Source organism: Cyanistes caeruleus, chromosome 3 (assembly GCF_971803275.1).
Source record: "Cyanistes caeruleus chromosome 3, bCyaCae1.hap1.1, whole genome shotgun sequence".
NCBI lineage: Eukaryota > Metazoa > Chordata > Aves > Passeriformes > Paridae > Cyanistes > Cyanistes caeruleus.
In genome coordinates, this window is record NC_141703.1 from 91,634,722 (window position 1) to 91,659,612 (window position 24,891).

Here is a 24,891-nt window from a genome sequence, read left to right on the forward strand (position 1 = left end):
ATAGCTGGAGCGTGAGGAGGGTGAGCAGCACAATGCACAGGAACCATTACCAGCCTGACTCCAGCACCATGGCACAGAGGGATGCTAAGGTTTCCTCTGAGGGCCCTGTGAGCACCTATTTGAGTGTTTCAAATGTCTCCCCAGAGACAGCTTTCTTACGTTTTGAGGTTGGTTGTGAGGTCACTCAGACATATAAAGCATTTCTCTTGGAAGGGTAACGTACTATGGAAATAAATACCAGCTCTTACTCCAAGCATGAACTCAGACTGGGGAATTCAAGGCCTGTGATTTCAAGCCAGGCTGGTGACACATGGATGTGCACACCCCAAGGCTTCTTCCATTGTGTGTGCATGAAAATAAGTAAATAATAAGTAAATAAGTGCAAATGTTCCCTATCATACACATCTTTTTTTTCCTCCTTTTCCTTCATCTCAGTCCTTCAGTGATTGTGTTCCTGAATTTCTATTATCAGTGTACAAGCAGGGATTCTTGCTGCTCAGTAAAACACATCACAACAAACCCAACTCTCACCTTCTCTTCCCCCCAGCACACACACCAGCACGCAGACATTACACAGCTGCAGTCCCTGTGCATGAGCCAGCATGAGCCAGCATGGATGTCACTTAATAAGTACATTTATGTGGAGCCTGATTTCTCTGGACGAATTGCAGTCACCAGGCTTTAAAATCAAAGGCTGGCCTTAATGCCAGTCATGCAACTGCAGGGTGTGTGGGTCACTGCCTGGGAACCTGAAGAAAAAGTTCAGAGAGGGTTTTGTTTGGATGCAGGTGGGCAGGAAGATTACATCTTTGGAGGGGATTTGGTGCTGCCATTAAGGTCACTCACACAGCCACTTGCAGGTGGCACTGTGCCCTCCCTAGCTCCTGGTGTGGGATGATGATGTGCTTTGTGTCCTCAGAGCTGCCTGGGAGATGCAATGAAGTGGAAAGTGAGAGTAAACTCAGGGGTGAGGGATCTCAGCCACGTAGCAAGGCAGTTTCCACCTCTGCAGGTTTCTGCTTTCCCTGGATGCATGGGCAGTGAGTGCAGAATCTAATGCGGATTGCAGAGATGGAAAAGGTGTAAGAGATCCATCCAGTCCCTCTCCAGGCAGGTGTAGTGCTTTTATTTGAGCATCATGCTGTTAGGATTTCCTGAGGTGACATTAAGTGGATTCATGACCACAGCTGAGCCTGACACCACAGCAAGCCCCAGCATGTTTTGGTGCCATTATTTGGTCTAATGATGGGAATAAATTCACCTGGAAACAGGGAATCCTCTCCCATCCTGGAAATTTGTCTGGATGGATGTGAAGCCTTATCAGCCCAGATCCATGCAGGAGATAGAGGGTGATTTTTGTCCCTTCAGTGGATGGTAAGTGATACTTGAGCCCTGTCGCCTCCCAGTCGCCTCCATCCTTCATTACCCTCCCATCTCCTCCCACTGCCCCCTCCTTGTATTGCCACCCACTCTCGTAATAGCTCCTGCACCAGCACACCACGGCTGCAATAACAAATACCGCCTCGTTTCAGCATGATGAATGAAGAGTTTTAATGAAACTGGCCTAAGCCGTTCCTGGCAAGCTGCCTGGTTTTTGTTTGTTTTCAGCAAGAGTGATCCATCACCCTCCCGACTTCTCTCCATCGCAGCATCCCCAATCAATGCTCTGCACCAGCCTCCCTCCCGTATCCCTCAGTGGCAGCCCATTCCCTGGCTTCCTGCAGTTACCTCATCTCACCATGACCCCGGCCCCCTTCCAGCTTTGCTCTCAGTGAGGGAAATTTCGTTTGGGTGTGTCTCCTTTCCTCGGGTGTCAGTGGCTGTGGCTAGCAGGGTGCTCGGGGCTGTGCCAGTGGGTATCATCATCCCTGTCTGTGCATCTCCAGCTGCCAGGGCTCAGGCACACACAGAGGCACATATTGCTCGCTAATGGTGCAGTTGAATGTCTGGTAGGTATTAATTACCCCTGCAGCCTGCTCTTTCATTAGGGTCTCCTGGCTCTCCTGGGACAGACTGTAAATCAAAGTGTGAATCACACAGCTTTCAGAACAGAAAAATATAAACAATCAAGCCCCGAAGAAGGGAAGAAATAAAGCAGAGCCCCACCCAACCTCTTGGGAAATAAAAAAATAAAAAAAAAAATAAAAAATAAAAAGGAAAAAGAAAAAGGCAATCTCAAAAGCAGGAAGCACTTTAATCAAGTGAGTGGGTGGCAGCCCCCAGCTCCACACTCCGAAGCCATTTGGAAAGGGGGGGTAGGAGAGCTCCCTCTATGCATTGCTCTGTCTTCCCATGCAATTTTTCATTATTACAAGGCAGGGAGAAGGAACAATGTTGGTCTTTTCCATCTTTGAAGGAATTAAGCTGACAGGTGTACGTGCAAGCGGTGGAATGAGGCAGGACAGAGGAAGGGAACGAGCCAACTCAAACACAGAGTGCAGTGTAACATCAAGCATGGGACTCCTGGAAGAATGAACCAGAGAGCAAAATCAATGTAGCTTGATTTTATAACCTTTCTCCAGCTGTCCTTAGTACTTCCATTTTTCAGAACATCCTGATGGCCTATGCTGAATAAATGCCATTTTTAAGCATTTATCCAAATTTTTGACAGTTTTTCCCATGAGAATAACCTGCTGAAGTTTATTTCTATCTGAGAAGTACCTGGGGAACAGAATTTGGTTTCTTAAAGAAAAATACAGCATGCATAAGGGGCAAACAGGAGAATCCATGAGAGCTAGCAGGATGCATTTGAAGAAACTTGTTAACTAGAATTTTCAATAGAAAATCTTGAAAAGCCTCTGGATAAAGCATGTGATGGCATTTTCCTCTATGAAAACTGCTCCACGTGGCCAGACTCTTGTGGCTTTCATATGCAAAATGAACAAAAGAATTTGGAGTGTAGTTGCTCTTAGTGTTAAGTCAGGTGTTCTTGGAATAAGGAGGTGATATGCTGTCCTTATGGTTTGCTACTGTTGATTTTTTTTGCAGAAGAAGTCTCAGGGCAGAATCAAGACCTTACAAATGCCATGAAGGGATTTATATTTCTTTCCAGCCTTTGATGCTGAATTGCCTTACAACCTTTCCCAAAAGAGAACACTCAGAATGCAGGTTTCTCTGTGCAAGGCACAAACATATCCATGTTTGCAGTTTGATATGGAATGGATACTACAGGAAGGGATACTGTAGGACAAAAGCTCTGGAGGAAAAGTCCTATCTTTTAAAATTATCTTGAAAACTCTAATATTTTCAGGCAGAAGATTAAACATTTATTTGTCAAAAAAAAAAAAAAAGTTGGACATTCTGACTCAAATCATTGTTAGGGATATCCATTACAAATCTGTGCAACATTTCCATCCTTGCTTTCCAAGCTTCAGATGTTAAAAAAGGAAGAAAACTTTTCTTCTCTTATTATCTCATCCCATGATAGTAAAGCCTGTTGGGGGGTTGAAGTAACCTTGCAAGCCCAATAAGGACAGAGATTTTCTTCTTTGCCCTTTCAGTTAAGAGAACTTGGCTGCACCCCATTAAATACATTCAGAATCCCACAAGATTTATCCAAGCTTGCTCTTTTAATCCCAGGGTTTGTTCTTACACAGAAATTGTATCCCATACAGCTTGCTAACTGAAGTGTCCCCATTTCCTTGTAGGATCCTGTCAGCTGATACACCTTTGTTGGAGACCTGCAATGGCTCTTTTGCATTTGTTAGTCTTTTCACTTCTGCTCACTTGCTGTGAAAATAACAGCTGACCTTGAAGAGTGCTGCATGGTCCTACATCCCATCATTATTAGGCTTCTGAAATTAGGGTAACCCTCAAATCTAAATACCTCTTTCACTACCTCTTCTTTCTGAAACTTGATCAATTTTTATTGAAAACAGAGTTTAAAGTAAATGCAGCAAGATATCTCATTACCAGGAGCACAAGCAGGGATTCAGCTAGTTGACTGCTATATTGTACAGGGAGATAGAAAAAGCATATGGAGCCTAGGCTATCTAATCTAATCTCACTATGTCTATATAATCTGGGTAAATGGCTAATCTATCACAAAGAGATAATAATAATTAAGGCTGCAACCGGGTTCCATTAGCAAAATTGATGTGCCTTGATCCCTATTGGGTTTACTTTGAAAGCAAGAGGGAATTTTTTTTCCATATAGCTCGAAGAAAATTAGTCAAACTGCCTTTTTTTTTTTCTTTTTTTCTTTTTTTTTTTAATGTTACAAGGCATTAACAAGTTAACCTAGATTTGAAATTTTGGCTCCTACCTATAATTTGTTTTCTCGTCTTCTAGCTAAACATAGCTTTATCACTGTCCTGTATTCCAGATTTGCGTACGGTGAAAGGCTCTTGAGAATTCACTGCTGGATGTATTAGTGGAAAATAGGTTGTAAATCAGCAGAATCATTAACTCTTGTTTTATGTAAGAGCAGTGATTGCTCTGTACTCTGCAAAGAAGTGTTCTGCCACCTATTAGCCGCTCCTAACCCAAAGAGAATATAAACAGTCATTTTTCAGGAAGCTTTTCAGGAGGTTTTCTTTTACGCAGATTCCTCTGAGTATTTGCTGTATCCGTGGTGGTGGCAGCAGAGTAGCCCAGATTTTTCATCTCTTTTGAAAAACTCTAGTGTTCACTCTCAATACTGAAGACTCAATGTGAGGAAGTTCATGAGTATGGGTGGGTAGAGGGATAATTGTGACTGACATTTGGAGTGTGGAGTTTTTATTTTATTTGCTTACACGGCTCTCTACAAGCGAAAACAGCTTCAAGACTTGAAAATTCCCTGCCTATCTTTGCTGTTGGTTTTGTGACATAAGCTACAAATTGATCTAGTTGGAGGTAGAAGGTGCTTTAAAACAACCAAGGTTTTTGGAGTAGTGCTTTTAAGGAGTCTTCTGAGCATCCCTTCTTGGGATGACCAGGGATGTTTAAATTATGGCAGCCTTCTGGCTGGCTTCTCATGAACTATCCTGCAGCACAACATTGTCATTGGCATGGCAATGAAATGCTCTGACAACTCTCTTTTTTACACTTACTAGCCCTTTCCCAAATCCAGCCAACATCTTTCTGGCAGCACGAGGAATAGAAGACGTGTAGTGCATTAGTGAGCATCTCTACCAGGTATATGCCCTGGGACAGGTTCTCCTCGTGGCTTTCCTGCAGCTACAAAGCAGATTGCCAGGACCAGAGCTGAATCTTAGTGATGGCAATGGATTTGATGGGACCAGCTGCATTTCAAGGCTGGTCTTTTTAAGTCATGCAATATCTATAATGTCTGTGGAGAAAAAAGGTATGAACCACTAATCCAAAGATCCTTATGCATACTACAAAGCATGTCTTAAAAGCCCACAGTGCTCCATAGGAAGGACAGATTTTATTTAAAATGTGAGGGGTTTTTTTCATTCTGTGCAAAACAGTGTTTATTAAGCTCTGCTCTGTAATGAAGAATTTCTTGGAAGATGTTGTAGTAAATGGCAGAGCATTACCTGCTGTTGCCTCTGGGTAAGTGTAATGATGAAACCCCAGCAGATGAGGGTTTGATTTGAACAAATAGTGACTTTTAGGTACAGAGCTCTGGTGTGCTGAGTGGTGCATGCAGAAATTTCCTGTTGTCTGGGGAAATAGATGATACAGTATTTTGTGCATCTCCATTTGCTCAAGAGGATTTATAGCCTGGAGGGAGTTTGAATATTGACATTATAATCACAGGTAAAAATACTTGACAGTTTCTATGTCTCTCCCCACCATAATCTTTGGCCAGTGTCTCATGGATGATAAGAAAAAAGGTTTGTTTTACTATGAGCGAGTAGCTGTCAGACAGGTTTAGGGGTCTGCACCCAAGGGTCTGCTATCTCCTGCTTAGCTTGGTCTGCAGTGCTGGTAAGATACGATGCAAAGGCTGTATGCAAGACAGACAGTGGCACTGTGAAAGCAGAGAATGATTTTGTGTTTGTGAAGAGTTAGGCAGGCGCTTAAACTGGTCGTGTGCAGTACAGGCATAATTCAGTGAGCTGGTGCTCTTGCTCTGAGCCTTCTGGTTCCTGGCATCTACATTGGCTTATTCAAATAAGCATCTCTTCTAGGCTGCTCTTCCAAACTGGGAAAATATTCAGTCCCCTAAAGGGGATATAGGCTGCACTGTAAGAATTTCTGCCATTTTTCTAACTCCAGCACTGCGATTTTTGAGGAAGTGAGGACCTGAAAGCAAAGCCTTTCAGGGTTGAATCATGCGTGGTTTGGAGCCATATGAAGCTCCTTCAAACCAGTGGATCTCTGTTTTGATTGGCATCCAGACCAGGTCTCTCCACACAGGTCTGCCAGTGCCCCTGTCCTGCTCCCAGCTGAGGCTCCCCTTACCATCTCAGCCAGTGTCAGCTCTGATTGCATTCCTGGCCTTGGGTTCTGCCCATGCTTTTCATGTCTTGTCCCACAGCTTCCCTAACTTCTCAAGGGTTGGACATGGCTTTTTATGGACGCAGAGACCCTTTATTCATGCAGAGGACACATCTTGTTCCCTGCCACCCTAAGCTTCAGAACCTTGGAAATAAATATTGAAGAGTATAGAAGAGCAGAAATTGCTCCAGTTATATGGAAAGCTCCAGTAGTTTGGACTTACACCCTAGGAACTGTGGAGGTATTTCTAAGTCACCTCCTTGCTTCTATTTTCCTTTTCCTTGTTCCCTCCTGTTTCCACCCTATCCCATATGGTATCTGTCAGATACTGTTCTCCTACCCCCAGAACTCTTAATAAGACAGAGATGAAAGTATTCCTTTATTAATAATCACGAAAAATGTTGTGTGTGGAGTTCAGAACTGGAAGAGCAAAAGAAAGACAGTAATTAGCTTGTTTCTCTATCTCGGCTCACTGAGGCATTTTGGATGCAGTGAGAAAATTCTTGACAGATTTTCTTTTCCTTTTGTTCTCCCCTTCCACCTCCCCTTTCCTTCTTTTCTTTTGAAGTATCATGCAAAGTTCTTGGGTTTGGATTTCCTATTTTTTAATGATAAATTTTATAATATGTGTACAATTTTTTTTCTTCCCTCTGACTTGTCAGAGATATCAGCTCACAACGTATCCCTTTGTTTGCCTGTTTTTCTAGGCAGTTCTACATTTGGTCTCCTAGAAGGAAGTAAACATGCCAATTTTCCATTGACTAACAATGTTTAAGGTGCAGGGGTGATTTCATTAGAGAAGTCCAGAAAACCATTGTTCACTAATTTTGTTTGTCCCTTTGTGAGGAGCAAAGGAAGGGAATGTAATATTTCTTATTTGTTGTTTCTTGTCTCCTGCACTAACACGCACTGGAAGGACAGGGCAAATAGTTTTCATCTGGTTTTAATCCCTCACCCAAATGCATGCCATCTTCCTTCACTGAAAGGAATTCTCAAGTAGCATATACACAGTCAAATTGCCAGAAACCAGTTCCAAGCCCTTGCCTCCAAGAAAACTGTTTTTGCCTCTTGGAATTGCGTGTGGAGATTCCTTCCCAGCTGCTTGAGCTGCACACAAGGGCTTAGCACCTTGGAATAAGGGGGGCTGAGCTGAGCCCTGTGAGGACTGATGCAAATGCTGTTCGGAGTGCTGGAGGAGACCACGGTGTGCTCTGTATGAAGCAGCAAAGCTTCCTCTGCCTGTAGGGGAAATCTTCAGGACGAAAGTGGCAGTCTGCTTTCAAGAGTCTTTGAGTTCAGCTGTGCTGCCCTAACACCCAGAGACCCTGGTGGTGACCTGGGACCCGTCACAGTTGGCACTGCAGGGGACAGGACTGTGGTACAGCCCTCGTCACTAGCACTGGTGACCCAAACAGAAGACAGAATGGGGCCAGGGAAGGGCTTCCCCAGAGGCACTGTTGGATGTAGGACTAAAAAATACATTTTTTCACTCGAGGCCCAGGCGCCTTACAACAACCACAGCCTGTCTGAGTCACTGTATATGTCTGCTGTAGAAACAGCAAGTGTTTGTTTGTTTTCTTAAGTCTTGCAGGTGGGAAGAAACTAAGAGGGTGGGAAATAGAACAGGAGCACTAAATCTGTGTGATTCTGCACTATAGTTTCTTTTCTCATGGAATGGTATAAGTGACAAGTCAGGGTTCAGGTTTTTGGGCAAAGGAGGAGAGTAAGACATCATTTTTGATGCCTTCAGTAACTAAGGAATCATTGTCACCTTAGTTTGAAGCCCTCCAGCAGCTTCTTTTGCTGCAGGGTACATTTGTTGATTTGCATTATGAAACAAATCAAAGTCCAGACACAGAATTGCATAGGTGTGACAGATCCTTCCCATTCTGAAAAAGGTTTTTCAGGAGACAGTAGCAGAATGAGAGCAAATGAATACATGGAGCCAGTAAAAAGTTATTTCGACTGTACCTTCCCCTGCAAAATCCAGTCAGCTCTGAAGCATCCAGACTACATTATGTGCCAGCTCTCTCCATTCTATAATAGGGTCACCTGAGTAAATACGGTTAAATTCTGTCCAGTAACCAAAAATGCTAGATCTAAGAAAAAAAAATAAATTAAAAAGCTGGTTCTTTATATCAGTTCTTAGTGCATTAATTAAAAGCTCCTATGAGACAACAAGGATGAGTGGGATGCAATAAAGATGCTAAGAAAGAATAAGAACATTATTATAATGAAAGCAGATTAATGGGGCTTCACATAGTGGTGCTAATGGATGTTTTTGAACTTAGAAAGGAAGCGATGAGACAATTGAGTAATGAATTTTGTCATCAGAAAATCACAGCTGAGCCAACATCACCATATAAAAAGGGAACTGATTTATTGATTATAATGGAAAAGTCTAATAGATGGTTTTAGTGAAGACACAACACATTTTTTTTTTCCACAGGAATACCCTGAAAAGGCCACTCACTTATATATCCACTCCCAAAATGGAGGCACAGTAATTACATCCTTTGTTTATGCACTTCTTGAATGCACACCACATTAGCACCAAGAGTGGGGCATAGGAAGGGAAGGCCTGAGTAATAACTACAAAGGCTGAGAAGGCCACAGGAAAGACAGAGACTGCCAGAGCACTGCTGTGTTGCTTCTCAAAGCAGAGAGAAGCAGGGACTGTGGGACATCTTTGCAGCATGTTAATGTGGTGGGGGGTGGATCGATCCCAAACTGCCAGTGCTGGCACCTCACTTGCACAAAATGTGTGCAGGACTGGCCACGTCTCAGACCAGAGATATCTGAGAGCCAAGTGATGGGAATAATGATGTGCCTGGGAGAATTCTCATGCAAAGAGAAAGTTCTTTGAAAGTCTGGGACCCACAGAGCTTGTATGTTGCTAAGAAGAAGGGATATGTAAGAGTCTGTATGTTCATAGGAGAGTGCTTCAGTTTTCAGATGAAAGAGCAAGGAGATGTTCGATGACACTACAGGATGAAAAAGTAGTATTTTTTTTTCCTGTAATAGGCAGGTTGGCTGGAGAAATCATTGTCTTGTAACATCATCAATAGCCATCTTTCAGCAGGACTCAAAATAAAAAAGATCCTATATCCACTGAGAGTATTCAGAGTTGTCCTAATCAAGAAGAGTACATTCTGGGAAGGAGAGCCAGCCATATGCAGTCAGTAAGGTTTAAGGCTTCTCTAGGTCTCAAAACCCAGGACAAAGACTGGCATAGAGGGACAAGCTGTTCTGTCCACATGGTGCATTTTTACCTTCTCTGAAGTGTCTGGTGCTGATTGCTGTCCTGCACAGGATAAGGGACTGGATGTCAGGATCCACTGACAGTGCTGCTCAGTGGATCCTCTCCTCGAGCTTCCTCAGCAGCAACTCAAGGAGTGAGTGTGCATAAATGCATTGAGAAATCAGCCTGCTTCATCGCAATGGCTTAACATTTTACCTGGATGAGCCTGGGCTCTCAGTTGCACCAGAGTGCAACATACTGCACCCTACTGCATTCTGCACACAGCCTTTCAGGGACTAATTACCATCTCATCCTGAAATCACTCTAACTGCCGGAGGGAGATGACATCTGCTAAACATCTGCACAGTGGCAGGCTGCCTGTGAGCTCGGGACATGAAACACGGATGGGAGCATCCATTTGAAAGCGCAAGGAGTGCTAACTGTAGCTGGCCCCTGCTGCAGGGCAGGCCTGCCTCTTGGGTGCTGAGCTGGGTTTCCTCTGAAATGTTTTCTAGCAGCAAGGACCCAGTTTCATTCTTTAGGAGACATTCCACAACCTACTGCCGTACCTTGCCATCAGTGAGGTTGTCTCAGGTTTGGTCTGTGTTTGCTTTTTTTCCCTTTGTTTTATTCATATTGATATCCTGTCTCCTTTTCACGGCCACAACAGGCATATTTGACCCTTTCATTCTTTGACTGCTCTAATTATCTGACTGTTTTGTTGCTCTGCTCTTGTTCATTTTTGTCAATATATTTTGCATAATGAGGTGCTCAGGAGTGAAGATAATGTTCTGCATGTGCTCACATGAGAGCTCCACACAGAGAAAACTGATTCCCTGTCTCCTCCAGGCAACTCTACATACACAAAAAAGGGGCTAAGGAAAGGTTCAATGGTGATTAAAGTCTCTGTTTTTGGAAACTTATGGACACAAGATGGGAGAGCAAAGAGAGTTGTTACGGTTATCTGCTTTTAGTAGAAATTTTCAAGTCCCATTCTTCACTGTGGTGAGCTTTTAGACCACTGTGGTCTAGAAACATCTACACTCCACACCAAAGGTGGCAAAATACACCCATCCTTTATCCTAAATGATAGGCTGCCTCTCCAAAGGTTAGGAGGTTTTTATGGACTGCAGCCCTTCCAAACACATGCTGCTTTAATTCTGAATCTCACCTAACACTGCTGAGCCAAAACACTCTATTTTTAAGGCTTTTTGTGAAATAGGGAGAGAGCTTAATGATGATGTCAACGTCATAAATCATCACATGTGCAGGGCAGAAAGTCCACAGTGATGAAGGCATGGAGAAAGAGAATGAATTGTTCAGTGAACTAGTTCACTCCTTCATTTCAAAACAGATTGTGAGAGTCAGATTTTCTCTCTGTAGATGACTCTGATCTGGTTAAATATCAGCATTTCCAATGGAAAGGAAAACTGGGAAACGAGGGCTATATGTTCCTTTGGGGTTATGGACTTTTGGCTGTGACTCAGAGAAGTCTGGAGAAAACCTGGTCTACCTTGGATCTCCTCAGGTATACTGATGCCTTGAGCAGAGACAATCAAAACCTAGACAAGAGCTGCAGTTTAGGAGATTTCAGCATAGGTTCAGGCAACTCTGAAGTGAACTGGGAGAAGCAGGGAATGCCATAGTCCTTTTCAGATTAGTGTACAGCAGGCTTATATTGTTGATAACTGCGTAGGGTCACTCATGGCCACATCCATATACTCCAGTTCTTTCTGCTGTTCTTAGTTTAGAGCACTTGATTTTGCTGCAATTATCCTTCCATTGATATCTGTTGGTTCGAATGGGCGTGACTAGGCATAAGTCCATCTCCTTGGTGCTAACTGTGACTTTATTTTATGCAAGCTGTGAAGCAGGATTGGTCTTTCCAGCAGGGATTGTGGTAAAATGTGAGGCACATTTGTGATACAGGGGACATATTATGGCTTCCACTTTGATAAACCAAACATCGTTGCTGCCAGTGCTGTATCTCAGACTCCAACATATCTGTTGTGGGATTAAAAGTGGATCTCTCTGAGCTCACTGGGAGAACTGCTGTGGGGTTAAACTGGGTCATCTTCTTACTGTGGGTGAGAACAGAGAGTTGCAGTACCAAAATCCACCCTGACTGCAATTCTGGACTAGCTCTGCTGATGGTTGGAATCGCTCTGAGTTTACAGTGCTGAGACCGAAAAAAGAATTTGGCAGGGTAATCTCCAGAGCTATTGAACTGGCACCTCTCCCCAGAGCTATGTTTAGTTAACGTTTACAATGGGAAAGCAAATGAAGCATGATTCTCCAAACCTTGAACCCTGTTGAGGGCTGATTGATCTTGAATGCTGGCAATCCTGATTCCCCCAAACACAAATAAGCATGTATATAGATGTGAGCACAAATTTCCTTCATCCTCTTAAAGAATGCAACGCAAGTCATATTTAATAACAGAGAAATGATGCAAGGTCTCCCTCCAGCTGTTTCTGTGTAGACTCCATGTCCTTACTTTGTGAGGGGGTTTGACTACCTAGTGAAATACCCAATGAGTCTTACATCTGCACTGAATGGTGTTACATGCTGGCATTCACTGGTATCTGCTACTGCCGACTGCCATGCAGGTCAGGCTCTGCAGTCCTGGGCTGTGGAGTGAATGGCTAATTGTTGAGGAAGCAGAGGGTGAAAAGTCATGATAAGAGAGGCAAGAGAAAGACTCCCTGTGCTTGGAGAGACCCTTCTGGTGGATGGGAACAGGTTGATTACCAGCCAGGGCTGACACCAATTGGCACCATTAATCCAGGATTCAAATGACAGGGAGTTAATGCTCCGCAGGGTGATTATTGCAAACACTGTGCCGTAAATGTTTACCTGTGTTTCATGGAGCCAGTTGACAGGCAGCTCAATAGATTTCAGGTAGATTTTCTAGTGGGGTAATACTTGTTTTTCAGATGAGGTTCAGAAAGCTGACTGGAAATGAAATTGGTTGTGGCATGCTGTCTGTTGTTACAGGGAATAATGGGAAAAAGGCTGGGAATCACGAAAAGATGACAAATGAAAATGTAGGTGTCAATAAAGCCGCAAGATAGGAGAGCCAGCAATTAAACAGGAATGGATTTACACAGGAATGGGAATTGCAGGAGGGGCTTTTGCTCAGGATCAGGGTGCTTTAGTGGGACTGCAGAGGGGCCAGGCTTTGGATGGAGTGTGGTTGTAGGATGCAGCTGAGGTTCATCCCCAGGCAGACCGGTGCAGATGAGCTTGCCTGAGGCCAGGAAAAGAAGGGAATGCTGCCGAGTGGTTGGCAGAGCTGGGTGTGAAAAGCCCCAGACTGGCATAGCGTGGAGGCCAGCTGGGCAGGAACAGAATTCACACGGCTGTGAGAGCCACTTCTATTTCATTTCAGCAATTTTCCTGTCTTAAGAATGAAATGTCAGTTGTAAAAAGAATAGAAGAGCAATTATCTGGATTGTGGAGTTCTAGGAGCAGCAAGTCCTGAGCCTGAATAAAACCAGTCAGAAGCAACAGAAACAAGCTTTAGTCATCCCCAGCTATTTCTCCCGCTCAGTCCTGCCTATATCATCTGAGGGACTCCATGAATTCTCCAAGGAATTTTTTTTATTGCTATTGATTTTACATGGGAGAATCTTAGATACCAGGGTTATGGGTCAGCAGCACAAAGCCTGAAGATAAAGGGATGTTCATAGTGCTGCTCACCTGTGCTGCCAGAGCTGCTGGCAACTTCAGTGCTGTTCCACCAGCCTTCTAGCACTTCTTGCTGGGAGAAGTTGAGAAGGGAATAGTCATTTTGCTCTGATCAAGGGGTAGAAAGAAAGTAGAATTCAGGTTCTTCCTTATTAAAACATGCTATGCACAGCACAAAACACTCTAATGTATGTATTTAGAATATACTGCAGAGCTATTTCTTTACGGCTTTTTTTTAAAAAAAGCCCAAACACTTTTATAATAATAATAAAAATGCAATCTATATACAGTATCTTCATATCTCAAATATTTATAAACATAGTTATCTTTGGTTGACTGATTCCAGGAAGTTTGCCAGCACATCAAAGCGGTGACATTTTACATCTCATATTCTTTTCATTGTGAGGAATGAGATGCTTCTCCATTTCTTAACTGATTTTTCAGATTTTCTTTTAAGACTGGTGCAATTGGGTAAACCCTTACAGATTCTAGAACCGACAGGAAATTCCATGAAACTTAATAAACACCATGCTTGGCTTGATGTTGCTGTAGGGTATTGAAAAGAAATATTATTGACCATTAGTCTGCCACACAGACACATCTATAACTTGCTGTCGTTGGCAATAAGGCTGTAGCTATAACTGCTTACAGATGACTGTCTCAGAGCTTGGCTTCTGTCTCACAATCCCTAGAGCCAAAGTCTTATCTGTTCATCACACCCTCTAGTTCTCAAGTGTGAAGGGGCAAATAAGTGGTGCCTTGGTAGAGTGTGCACAGTGCTGACCTTCAGGTCAGGCTGTCAGGTATAGAAATGGCATGCTTTTGTGAGTAGCTGATTGTAGATGGAAAGAAGGGACTCTTTGAACTGATTGTCACCTTATTGTCATAATGCCTTTTCACCAAGGCCTGATGTGTTGTGTTTGTTATGCATTTTACTTGGGACTTGCTCTCTCTGTGAAATCCATAAAGGAAATGCTATGGCATTCTTGGCTGCTTGAGTGGATATTCTCTCCAGATGTTTTTAAAGGTCCATCTTCTAATTCAATCCCCAAGAGGCTTTTCAGGAGCTGAAGTGAGCAATTGGAGGCAGCTGCATAATATCTCAAATGACCTACTCAGTCCTTCCTTTCTTGATTTTTTCCTCATGTAGGTTATCCATTTGCAACTAAAATCATAGTGCCAAAGGCATTTTTGCATTGTGTAGAAACCATTCATGCACATCACTTTAACAATGGGGGGCAGACCTGTTGAGTACTAGGCTAACCAGTTGTGTAAGTGAAGGCTTTAAAGGAGGAGGGGAGAATGATACATGCAGTGTGCAGGGGTCTGGAAGATAAATGAGCACTGTGAAATGGATATGGTCTGCACTTTTTTGAATAATATTCAGTGTTCAGTCCCCCATCAGGATGCCATCAAATGGGGCTTCTTCCAGTGTGTAATGTTGTATTGTCATCTTCCTCATTCTCTAATTCAGGTACTCTTCATCACCAGCTAATCTTTTAAGCCAGCTTTTAATGTTGGAACCGCTGCTAGGCAAGGAGCTTATATCAATGTGTATAATGTATGAAATAAAAATATATAAAAAACATAAAATAGGTGTGCAGGTCTGCACTCACACGTGTGTGTGTTTTTCTCTGCACATAACAGAATCTTTCAGGAGGATAAAGCCAGAGGTACTCAGGCAAGCAAAATGGTATTCAGGAAAGAAAATAAAGCCAGTCCTCAACCTTTCGTGACTGGACATGGCACAGGTAAGAGGCAGGAAGCTGAATTAATGCTGTCTCCACTCAGCCCAAAGCCACAATGGGTTGAAAGAAGCCCCAGGAAGAGTGACAAAAATGATAGGTTTGGAAAGTATAGCATAAATGAGAAGATTAGGGAGGCTGGTATGTATTCATTGAGGAGGAAAGATGTGTGAAGGGAGATGTAATCACTGCCTGCAAATCCATAAAGAAATGCTACTGAGAGGATGGGGATCCATTTTTCTCAGTGGTTGGTACAAACAGGCCTAAGACATAATGGTCCTGAGGTACAACAGGGAACAGTTAGTAAAAAAATATCAGGGAGATCTTTATAACTCTAGGAACAGTTTGGTGGCAGAGCAGACTGCCAAGGCACACTATAGAGCCACCAGCACTGGTGATATTCTAGGCAGGGATGAGTCACCCATCTGTCAGGGATGGTTTAGGTGTAATCAGATCTGCCACAATGTGCAGCAATGGCCTGGATGATGCACCAGAGGTCTTTTCTCATCCAGATGAGTCTGTGATTTGTCAGTTGTACTTATTTCAGTGTGTGGGGCTATGCTTGTGTGTGTTTGTGCTCAATTCCTAATGTTTCCATGTGTACCTGGAGCTTGGATGTCTCCTAGTCCATACTGTCAGTCCTCCAAATGCTTTCTCTCTCTTTCTTTCCAATTTACTCCCTCTTGATCCATTTCTCTTACATATCCATATTTACTTCCCAATTGCTGATCCTTTTCAGTGTGCTCTCTTGCCTCTTTGTCTTCATTTCACATACACTTGTGTGCACTTTCATGCTGTTGCACCTGTGCCTGAGCATGTGCACACATGCCCTTCATGCTTACTGCACTTTTCTCCTCCTGCCTGTCCTCTGGTGAGAGCTGTGGGTGGAGAAGGGCAGGCAGGAGGAGGATTTTACTTTCTGTAACAGAACTGTGGGGAATCACCCAGTCTGGGTTTGAAAGAGGTCCGTATTTTGGATGTACACACTGGTCCCACGGGTATATGATGCCTGACAAGAGGTGGAGCATCAACTCTGCTGTGTGGGTGACAGATCTGCTTCACATCTGATAATCTAGAGCTGTGCACAGGACAAGCTTGAGTTGGCCTGCACCTCTCCTTGTGACTTAACTTGCACCCACTTCTCTGCAAGTCCCACATGAGAGCTGAACAAGGCATCACGGCCATCTGACAGCAACAACAGAAATAACTCACAGACACTGACAGCAACCTTGGTGATGGTGATGTGCTGCATCTTCCTGAACTTGCAGCAGCATTAGGAGTGCTTTGTGAAATTAATATGGGTTAAGTGCTTGTGCTGAGTGCCAGGTATGTTTTAGAGGGCAAAACCAGGAAAGGTTTCCTCCATCAGCAGTGAATATGCTTGGACAGTCACCAAAGCCAGTGACTGGTACTAGCTGTTACTGTGACAGAGAGGATCATTAAGGTGCTTTTATTTTGGGTGTATGAGTGTGTGCACATGTGTGTACAGGAATCTCTTTATTGCTCGTATTCATTTCATAAAATAAATTAGATTACCCAAGGATGTGCTTAGCTCTACATCACTTGCAGTTTTCAAATCATCATCGATGTCTTTCTAAAATACTTTCTTTGCTTCACTCATAAGGTTTTGAGTCAGAAATGGGGAATTTATGGGTGAAATGTCTCAGTGCTTCCCTCAGGGAGAAGTCCTAGGTGATCTAAGCTCTTCCTTTCTAATCTTTAATAACAATGAAGCTAAATGTTGTATTAAGAAACTGTTAAATTTCAGTGTGCTTAAGTCAGGGGATAGCCAAGCTAGATTGTATGTGAAACCTTGCATGGAAACAAAGGAGTCTGTGGTAAATGCATTAACATTGATAATGAATATTCATGTTTACTCCAAAATCATTTGGACCTGCCTTATAATGGCTACACTAAAATTGCTTTCCAAAATTACAGCTGAACTATTGCTCTTGCTGCTGGTCTCCTGCAGGTATGTATTCTACCCTTTCAGTGTGTGGCTCCATAGAGGTTTTCAGAGAACACAGTGTTGCTCTCATATTTTTTTTTTTTCAACCTTAATCACTGTTATGTATCATCTTTTGTGCATCCATGCTTTCCCATATATGGCAGATAAACAGAAGCTATGAAAGCAATTTGCACAAAAAAAAAAGCATAGTAAATTGCGTCAGACAGCATGCTACAGATCAAGACTGGCAACAATAATAATAGTGAAGATGTGCTGGCATATAGAAGGGTTTATAATTAAATTGCAACATTAGCAATTTCATTGTTGGTGTTTCTTTAATATATCTTATGAGAAATGCGCTATTACTGCTTAAAGTAATTACTTTGTACTTGAAAACATGCATATATTTAAATGTCAACTGATGGTAAAAATCTCACTTTTCAATTTACTTGTACTTGGACATTTAGAAATATATTGATAACTTTCAGATCAGTGCTTTTATGGGATAAATTCTTTACTCAAACTCTCACTCAATTAAAAAAAGAATTTAACAGTAGTTTAGAGAAAGTAGATTGATTACTGAAAGTAATATTGGAACTTTATTAAGACGGTCAAAAATAAATCACAGGCAAACTACAAAATAGTTAGATTGATATGTAAGAGACCTAGTCAAACAAATCATCAGTTATCATCATGAAAACTCTACACTGTTAATACAAGTCTCTACATATATTTCTCAAAGAAACAGCTTTGGAGATAGTAGCATAATGAATTACTGTAAAGAGGTGTATCTGTCTGCAGCAGAGAAAATCTATCTTATTTTAAATGTGCATGTGTGCTGAGAAAATTATTAACATACAAACCTGGCACCAAGGAGAATATGGCATAAAAAGAAGCTTAGAGGTCATTTGCTGTGATGGACCAAGTAATAGCAACACCTAGTAAAACATTAATGAGTTTATTTTCATTCTTCTTCAGTTATTCTCTGTGACTGTTGTGATAGTGTGACTTTCGTATGGGGGAAGATATCTTCATGTGTATTACTGATCATGTTTAAGGGCTCAAGTCCAGTCCAGGACCCTGGCCTCATAAATTTTGGGTAGGACATAATTGGAAAAAGGCCTTGGTTTGAACATATGGCATAGCAAGAACAACACATAATCCATTTTGTAAACAAAGAATCAAGGCAAAGAAAGGAGAGCCCTACCCAAGCATATACAGGAGATATGTCAGACCTGATATCTGAACTGTCAGGCTCCTCCATTGCACTAAAAAAGTATTCTGGAAGTGTTTTTTTTTGTTTAACAGCAAAGGAGATCTGCCTAGACATGTCTCTATCCAACTCAAGCACATTGCCTGGTGCTTTGTCCAGTCTAGATATTTCCAGTGAAGGATTCCATTTTGCCATGTTGTGGCATGGCTGAGTTGGTCTGAAGTAGGGAGAAAATGTTTACCCAGAAACTTTCATTCCCAACAGCTGATCTTGTGACACAAGTTGGAAAACGGGTACTCCAGACACTTGGTGACAAAGCTGGCCACCAGTTTTGTACCCCTGTGCTCAACCCCTTGGGTTTGCTGCTGCTGCTCCCCTCAGAGGTGCTGTTGCCAGTGGAATGATTTGAAGGATGTCAGTGTGAATTTACATTCAAATTCAGTCATTTCAAGATGAACCAAGAAGCTGAGGTGACCTATTAGCACAGCCAGCAATTTTTGTATTTTTTCTGATTATGTTTTATATATTTCTTTACCCTTTGTTCAGTTACAGCAGGATCCCTTTCTTCTTGTCCGCTCATGTTCTCTCTCAGTGCTAAGTGCCAGCTGTCACTGCCTGCTGGATAATTACCATTTTACAAACAGTGTTTAGGGAAATGCCATCAGTTTCTGAATATGTGGCTGTCAGGGCTTATTTGAGGGGTTTTCCTATGTTAACTACCTCTTCTCTTTTCAGGCAGGAGGGCAAGGGAGGGGAAGGAAGCCAGGAGATCTGTCTTGTCTCCAGGCATTTGAAGAAAAATTGCATTTCATCTTTTTCACATTTTGACTGTCAATGCTTATTCCTTCCCCCACCCTCTCTCCCAGTTTATACTCTCCTCTCACTTTTTCTTTATGACAGGCTGCTCTGTCCTGCTTTGCAGCCCCAGTGGCCTGCTAGTGACTGGTGGCAGCAGAGAAGATAGAGCTGCTTGTCATGGTGGGTTACTAATGGGAAGGAGGGCATATTCTTAGAAATAATCATAGCCCCTCATTACTGTAATATGCTACTTAAAGCTGCACAGGTCTGCCTGAGGTTAAGCGGGGAATCTGGAAAAAAGCTTAACTCTGATTGCATTACTGCAAGAAGCAGTGGCATGAGCACAGCCAAGGAGGGATGAAGTCCAGATGTTGCTGACAGAGGCTGAAATGCTGAATTTCAAAGCCAGACCATGGAGAAAGACATCATCTGCTAAGACATGGTTCTTCCAGGGTGCAAACTATACAGATGGCCCCATCTGGAGGGTGGTAGGGAAGAAGGCAGGATGGCCACAATATTTGACTGTGTTCACTAAGTAAGGTAGTGAAAGATGCATAAAAAAATAATTTACAGTCACCTGGAGGGGCTATATCAGACTTGAGCTCCCCTCAATGTCAAAACTTTCTGCTGTCATATAAAGAACCTCCTTCCCCTTAGCAACTTAGGTAGCAGTTTCTTAATCATTTCTGTAGAGCCTTGGGTAGAAGGAGTCAGCCTGAAAATCAGGGTCATGTGTACTACTAGAACAAGATATGTGATCTGGTCCCAGTAGTACCCACACCCCTGAAAGACGGTTTTCCTCAAAGTGTCAGTATTTTAGCTTTCTAATGATTTTTGCTACCTAGCCACTTTGGGGACACTTGAAGAGAAGACAATGGAAGCTACTTCTCAGGCACAGCGGGAACTCTGAATTTCTCACCACATTCTGAAAAATGGGAATGGGGTAGAGGAGGGTCCCAGGGTGATGGATCTCAGACTCTGTTGCAGCCAGGGCAAAGGTTTAAATACCAGTGTAAAGATTATGACCTCACTGCAGCTGTGATTTGGGCTCTCAGACCAGTGTGGTTTTGCAATTAAATAATAAAAACTCTAATGTCTGGGGGGCAGACATTGCTCAATATGCAGGCCTTTCTCCACCCCAACAGTGACAGAAGTGGATGTCACTCCTACCTGCTCCTATTGGTTTATGCTGTGTGATACCAGCCAAGGCAGAAGCAAGTATCCCTTGTCTGCAGAGCCCTCTCCTGTATTTTTTCCTGTTGCCCCTCATTTTCCACACTGGGCCTGATCTCGTTGCTATAGAGATGCACATGAGATGTTTCTGACTTCATGCACGCTACTTCTGGAAGCTGAGGAAAACATTGCTCCTACTCCATGAGTTGGGTCTGACTTGGGGCCTTGGGGAGGACAGGAGGAAAGGTATCCTATGTGAGGTGTCCTATCAGCCTGGTCCTGTGACTCTTCCAGGGCCTTGACACAGTGCAGGTAGGCAGGGGTGAAGAGCAAGGTCCTCTGGAGGTGTGCACTGTCAGCAGTCCCGTGCCTTGGAGCCCCCTCTGTGCTATTTGGGGTCAGGTTCCTCCCAGCATTGTTATATGAGTCCTGTGGCTGATGGGCAGGGAAGGATGTGGCAGGAAAGCATGGAGCCGGCCCTCCCTGCAGCTGGAGGCTCTGGGTGGCTCAACCCCTGGCCCATTGCTTCCAGGGACAGCAGCAACCTGGTCCAGCAACTTCCCCTTTGTTCTCTGCAAGGCCCTCTCTCAGCAGCTAACCACTCTAATTCGTGGCTCTGCTTTGAACAAACTTAATGGGAAAAGGATAATGGACATGGAAATGGAAGGAAAATTAGGGAGGAGAGCTACTCAAGTCCCATATAGATGTCCTAATATCCTAATATCTAGGTTTTCCCCCTCTGTCCTTTGAAAAGGACATGTCCCAGCCAACATCTGCTTGTGCCTTCACTTTTTCTGCCCATACATTTTTAGTTACTCACCTCAAAGCAGAACAGGAGACTGAACTTGTGAAGGGTATTGAATACAGAGGGAAATAGATGTATCTCAAGAAATCAGTATTTGTGGGGTATGCTTCAGCTTCTCCTCTCCACAGCCAGCCTGAAGAGCACACCAGACCCCTGTTCACTGAAACAGACAAGTAGGTTGCTCAAAAAAAAAAAAAATAAAAACAAAAAATAAAGTGCTTTCAAAATCATGTCTTATTTTGAAAAGTATTATGTCAGCCTGCTGTTCACAGTCAACATGTAATGAAACACGTTCATTAGCCATTTGGGTCATCACTTCTCATGCTTTTCCGTATTTGAGCTGCTCAGCAGCAGATTGCAAGGCATTTTTCTAGCCATCCTTCCCAACCCTCTGATAGTGATAAGCAATATGTTTTGTACTGTTAGCGTCATGGTTATAAATGACCGCCGTACCACATGCTACCCAAATTTAACATGCTCAGACAGTTCTGTCACTGGCAGCTACTCCGTTCTTTAATATCTTTCCCTAGAGTGAAACTGCTTTTAAGGGATAGAATGGCTGACACCTCCTCCCATCTCACTGGGTTCAAAGATTCAAATCACGCTGTGTGCCGCTACCTTCTAGCACACTTCTACCCACCCAGCCATGTAAGTCCTTGCCTGAGTACTGTCAGAGCACCCCATGGGCTTTAATGCAGTAATCTCTGACTTCCCAAGGCAGGGAAGAGTTAACAAGCAAAAGTCTTGCACTGGAAACTGAGCCCTGGTAAGGTCAAGCAGGTTCTTCAAGGTCAAAGAATGAAGTCTGGCGGCTCTGAGAACTAAGCCTGTGCCTGCCATTTCCCAACCCAGAGCCTTAGCCATGGACTTGTGCTTCCTTCCTGTGGAAGCAGCTGTTTTTCTTCCATCATTTCTGTCTCTTAATTTCCTTCTCTCTGTGCTGTTTTTTATCACTTAGCCCGCAGAGCAATTGTGATCCTGTTTACTTGAGAGATGCTATACAAAATACAGTTGTATTGTATTTCATTTCATCCGCAAGCCAGCATTCTCGGAGGGAGGCCAGTTGCCAGGGAGGAAAAATAACCAACAAAGCAAAGGGCAGGAGTGTTCAGCACTTTCTTGAATTTGATCTATTTCTTTCCTTAACGTACACACACATAGAGCCAAACCAAACTATTTGACTTTATGGAAGGGGCTTACTGTTAAATCTGAGTACAGTGCAGGCAGAGTCATTACCTAATGAAAGGAGGCTTATTGACTCCCTTCTGTCAATTTAAGACCACCTCTTCTTCTCTGATCCTTCAAGGGTAAAGCTATTAAAGTTAAAATAAAACCACTTGAAACAAACCTGGACCATGTCCATCAAGGAAATTGCCATGCCAAGCAGGTTAGAAAGTCTTGTGTTTGGACTGAGAGGGCTGGAGTAGCCCCATAATGACACTGTGAGTTTGAGAAATCAGAATAACCACCCTCATGGCATGGTAGTGACCCAGTTACTTCAGTCAGTGAAGCCAAGACCAGAGAGTCTGGATCAGAGGGAAGGTTAGACCGTGCAAGTTGTCAGCATGGTTTGAGCTGATCACTTATGCAGACAGCTCTTTCCTAAGTTGGCTGTTCTGTCAAAACCACTTTCCTTGCTGTCTGAGCTGTTCTTTCTCTAAGCTGGTAATTTTTTTTTTTTTCATATGTGAGCACATTTTTGGATCAGATGAAAATACAAATGGAAACACCCTTTCTGGTCTTCAGCTCTTTCCATCCTGCTCCCAGTTCTGATCTCTTTCTGTACCTGTCTACTGTCCGTGTCTCTCTTGATTTTTTCAGTCGCCTTTTCTCTTCCTCTTACCTTCTCTCTTGCTCTTCCCTCTGCTTTTTCATTTGCCTGCCACTTTGTCTGCAGGGAACACCTAAACGAGCTGCTCTCCATTTCTCCCACCTGGACTCCCTTCCCACTTTTCTCTTGTTTTTCTCAGTGTGTCTCCTTCCTGTGTAGCACAAAGGCCTCCTAAACTTCATAAAATTTCCCCTCTCTGGATAGTATGACATACTTCTCTGCTGGTTTTATGCAAAGTCCACAACTAATTAATTTTTTTTTGTTGCCCAATCTAACTGTGAAATAGCTACATTTCTTCCCTGGAACAGGAAAAAAAGGCAAGTGTGAGTGTTGTCTGGGACCTGAGTTGCAAGATCCTGAATGGACTATCTAGATTTTTCTGCATGTGAACAGGGGCAAAAGAGCAGGAATGTAACATGAAGTGTTAATGCGAGTGGTTGAAAACAGCCTGGCAAGCTCAGCTGGAATTGATAGCTGGGGCACAAGTTCAGTTCTGTGTGCCTGGGGGGCACAAGCAGACAGACTGTGATGCATGGTTGGGCTTTAATGTACCTTTGTAGCTAGAAAATGCTATCCAGACTAAAAGGGAACTACCCTGGATGGTGGCAATGGATCAACATTTATTATAGTTCCCTGGAAGCTAACTCTCCTGTAAACAGCTCATACTCTTTGAAGCTTCCTGAGAGGACCTTTGTAAGAAAGGTTGAGATCAGTTACTATATTGTGGAGATACAAGGTGCCCTTTCTGCAAAAGGTCTGTTATCAGGATCCAGAAATAAGTAACGGAGACCTGTCTGCCTCTCCATGCCTCCCTTTCTCCCTCTCTGACTTCCTCTCCCTCCCTGCCTTCTTCCCTCCATCCCAAGATCCTGAGGATTGTCCTTACCATCCTTCAGTCACATCACAGAGGAAGAGCAGGATAAAATTGCTTATTGTCTCACATGGCATATGAAGGAAGATGGACGTGAGTGCTGAAATGACTTGGTACCCAGTAGCTCTGGTTTGTGAGTGAAGTTCCTGGAACCAGATCTTCCCTGCTGTACACTTTCAAGCAAGGGGGCAAAATATTTGATCCAATTGACATGGTTGAATGATTTGACCCAGAAGAAAAAGTATTCATGTCTGCTCAGCTTCCAACACAGCAGTAAATCCCGGTCAGGATATAGGCTGTTGATTCAATACCGCAGTTATATCAATTAAGTGTCACTGTATGCATAGAAATTGTTCATTGTTGTAGTGGTATTGAACAATGCAGAAGAAGAAGACATGCTCAAGACCTGAAAGAATTCCTCACATAGCTTTATTTCATATTAACTGTACATAAAATCTTCTTGGGTGTCCAGTACTGCATTTTTTCTTGTGCTAATAGCAGTAATGAAGCTGAGAATGCACATGGGTCAAGACTATTGGACTTAATACTGAATTTATTGCAATGTGATGTATGTTTCTATTGAAATACATGTATAGGATGCATAGTAGATATTGAAAATGCATATGCACAATATGCAGTGTAGCAGGGCTTTCCAGTGCAATGCAGGGGAGTTTGTTCTTTTTAGAATCAGTCTAGATGTAGATGTGTCCAGTGTCTGTCTGTGAAAGCTGCCATTTTTACTTTACACTCTTGTCCTTTGGGAAATGCAGCCTGCAAAGAATACAGCAGGTTTTAAATGAGGCTTTCAGAGCTGTTCACAAACATGAATGAATTAAACCTCACAACTCCTCTGTGCAATAGTGGAGACATCCTCACCTCATTCTGAAAGGCAGCCACCTGTGGAAGGCAGCAGCTGTTTAATAGTGCATGGTTACATTTTACAACTGTTGGGTACAACAAGTGATGACAGAAAATATCCAAATTAAACTAGTGGGAATTAGGCCCAGAGAACATAATTGCTCAAATTAAAATGTGTGTAGTTTAAGTTAACGCCTATACAGTGCGCAGACAGCCACCAGTTCTGTAATGAACTCTTCTGGTTGGGGTTAAAGATGTGCAAATATTGTTCTCTTTGGCTTCTGAAACAAAACATTTGGAGACAGAAAAACTGGCATGCGTTGAACCA

At 43.0% G+C, this 24,891-nt stretch overlaps 1 protein-coding gene and 1 long non-coding RNA gene across 3 annotated transcripts in view; both read left to right on the plus strand.

Annotated features, from left to right (window-relative positions):
- Positions 1-24,891, plus strand: part of LSAMP (limbic system associated membrane protein) — a 977,049-nt gene that overhangs the window by 219,108 nt on the left and 733,050 nt on the right. The gene's annotated exons all lie outside the window — the stretch shown is intronic.
- Positions 1,279-14,932, plus strand: LOC147654348 (uncharacterized). Its single transcript, XR_015284992.1, has 2 exons — positions 1,279-1,374; positions 8,840-14,932. It is a non-coding gene; the product is annotated as an uncharacterized LOC147654348 (long non-coding RNA).